Source organism: Onychomys torridus, chromosome 6 (genome assembly GCF_903995425.1).
Source record: "Onychomys torridus chromosome 6, mOncTor1.1, whole genome shotgun sequence".
NCBI lineage: Eukaryota > Metazoa > Chordata > Mammalia > Rodentia > Cricetidae > Onychomys > Onychomys torridus.
In genome coordinates this window covers 99,999,621-100,002,371 of record NC_050448.1, presented here as the reverse complement: position 1 = coordinate 100,002,371, position 2,751 = coordinate 99,999,621, and the positions used below count along the sequence as shown (strand labels likewise).

Below are 2,751 nucleotides of genomic sequence, written 5' to 3'. Positions count from 1 at the left end.
GAACTCACGGGGTGTAGTTTGAGTTTTTCTGCCTGGCCCAGTCAGGACAAATCTCTCTTACCCGCCAGTCCCATAGTCACTCAGACCCAACCAAGAAAGCATATAGAAACTTACATTGTTTAGAAACTGTATGGCCATGGCAGGCTGCTTGTTATCTACCTTTTTTATCTTAAATTAACCCATTTTTGTTAGTCTATACTTTGCCACATGGCTTGTGGCTTACCAGTGTCTTTACATGTTGCTTCTCATGGCGGCGGCTGGCGGTGTCTCTCCCCAGCCTTCTACATCCCAGAATTTTCTTCTCTCTTGTCCCGCCTATACTTCCTGCCTGACCACTGGCCAATCAGAACTTTATTTACACAGAGCGATATCCACAGCACTTCCCCTTTTCTTTTTTTTTTTTAAGGAAGGTTTTAACTTTTACATAGTACAATTACATATAACAAAACAATTATCAAGCAAGAATTACAGTTACAATATTAAAGAAGATATCCTATCTATCTTATATTTATGAGTCTAAGGTTTTATATCTAATTTATCTTTTATCATAACTGAGGAAATTATAACTATCTAGTCTTCAACCATATCAAAGACCTCAGAAGGATATAATATTACCTGAGAACCGGGAGAAGGATGTAAGCATTTTTCAGGAGTCTTGCAAGAGTAGACAGAGACAGCTGGCAGCCTGGACAGTCACCTAATGTTCCTTTGTAAAGTTGGGGCATTTGTCTTCAGCTCACAGGGCTAGAGTCTCTCGGTCACTTCTCTCAGTGTCTTGTAGAATGTCTGGCAGTTTCCTCTGTGAAGCAGGAACCTGAAGGACCATTTTGTCAAGCAAAGTTCAGTGGTCACCTTTCTATGGGTCCTGCATGTCCAGTTAATCAAGCAGTCCAGGCAAGAACAGTTTCTTGTCCAAATGGCTATTTTTGTCAAGGTGAAGATAAGATATGAAGTGTCTTCAATGCCCATCATTGTCTCTGAAGTAAATCGGTGTTGCCAGGAGCAGACATGTCTCACTGTCCAGAAAGTCTAAATTTTAAAAATATTTTAAATGCCATATTCTGAAGGTCTTTGAAGTATTTGAAGATTACCTATCTATCTGAAATATCTCTATGTATACCTAGAAGACTTAACTAACATGGCTATGAGTATGATTATCACAGATGATTAATTATTAATCTATTTTTAATTATCCATTACAATTTTAAATGAGCTATACAAACATAATACCTTAAACACAAGTAGAAATATATACATAGTATAACAAAATTAACTTTAAGTTTGTATCAATAGACTAAAATCTATACCAATGTAAAACATTTTAAATAAGTTGTTGCTCTTTAGAAGTAAGTTCCTTCCTTAATCTACCCTTTCATCCTATTATATCTATATCATATCCCCTTTTCTTCTTTAGAAAGAGATCGTGTTTATAATCAATCTACTTTAAAGAAAAATATTGGTTTTTCTCTGTCCCACATCAGAGGGCTCTTCTGATTTGGGACACAAGAATCTCTTAACCTTTTCTTTTAACAATATGTCTGGGTTTAGAGAAGGAGTGAGCCAATTTTATCTCCAAAGCCAGCTTGATAATTTTGGGAATGTGGGCATAGTTTTTCTTACTACTTCCTGTTGGAGGGGGGCGCTGTATCTTATGGGGACACAAAGAAAATTTTAGGATTATGGAGTAGTCCATTAGAGTGAACCTCTGAGCCAGTTGCCTTGAAACCATTCTAGATGTTAGATCATCTGGGCCATGGTGTCATCAGAGACCTTTCAGGTGGTCTTGGCTGATCAAACCTGATGTATCTTAATCTGGAACAAATCCACAGCCTCTGGTTTTCTGTGGAAACAAAAGCAGAGACTCCTTTCCAAAGTAACATATCCTTATATCCAAATTTTGAAGTTAAGGTATCTTTAAAATTTACATACTTGTTTAACTCAACAGCTTTTACGATCAAATCTTTTTGTGTAGTTAAAAATCCCAAAGACAAGACAAACCAGATTCTCTGTGTAATATCCATCTTTGTAAGACTAAAACGCCGCTGTGGCTGTTGGCTCCGCCCACCTCTGATTCCCAACATGGCGGCGGTACAGTTTACTGCCAGCTCTGGGTCTGAAGCCATGTGTACAATCAAGTATCAGAAGCAGTTCTATCAAAGCAGCACATAGCCTAGAAATCTTTTGTTTTAACTGGCAAAGGCTAAATCCACCATGCAGCAGAGCAAAGTGCTGCTTGTAGACTCCTCATTTCCGCCACACTGCAGGTCAGACGCACACGCCAGGAACCTGCCATAGTAGCTGAAACCGGCAGGCTGCCGCTAACTTGAGAGAGACAATTAGGAAGCTGTTTTTAGCTCCGTCTTAGAATCTTTTTTTAGGTTTTAGGTGGAAACTCTTGCCAACACATTGGACGCCCGGCTAGCTCAGTCGGTAGAGCATGAGACTCTTAATCTCAGGGTCGTGGGTTCGTGCCCCACGTTGGGCGCCATTTGTAGTTTGAGTTTTTCTGCCTGGCCCAGTCAGGACAAATCTCTCTTACCCGCCAGTCCCATAGTCACTCAGACCCAACCAAGAAAGCATATAGAAACTTACATTGTTTAGAAACTGTATGGCCATGGCAGGCTGCTTGTTATCTACCTTTTTTATCTTAAATTAACCCATTTTTGTTAGTCTATACTTTGCCACATGGCTTGTGGCTTACCAGTGTCTTTACATGTTGCTTCTCATGGCGGCGGCTGGCGGTGTCTCTCC

At 39.8% G+C, this 2,751-nt stretch overlaps 1 non-coding gene across 1 annotated transcript; it reads left to right on the top strand.

Moving 5' to 3' along the window:
* The first annotated feature begins 2,412 nt into the window (after window positions 1-2,412).
* On the top strand, window positions 2,413-2,485 carry Trnak-cuu. Its single transcript has one exon. It is a non-coding gene; the product is annotated as a tRNA-Lys (tRNA).
* Window positions 2,486-2,751: the final 266 nt, after the last annotated feature.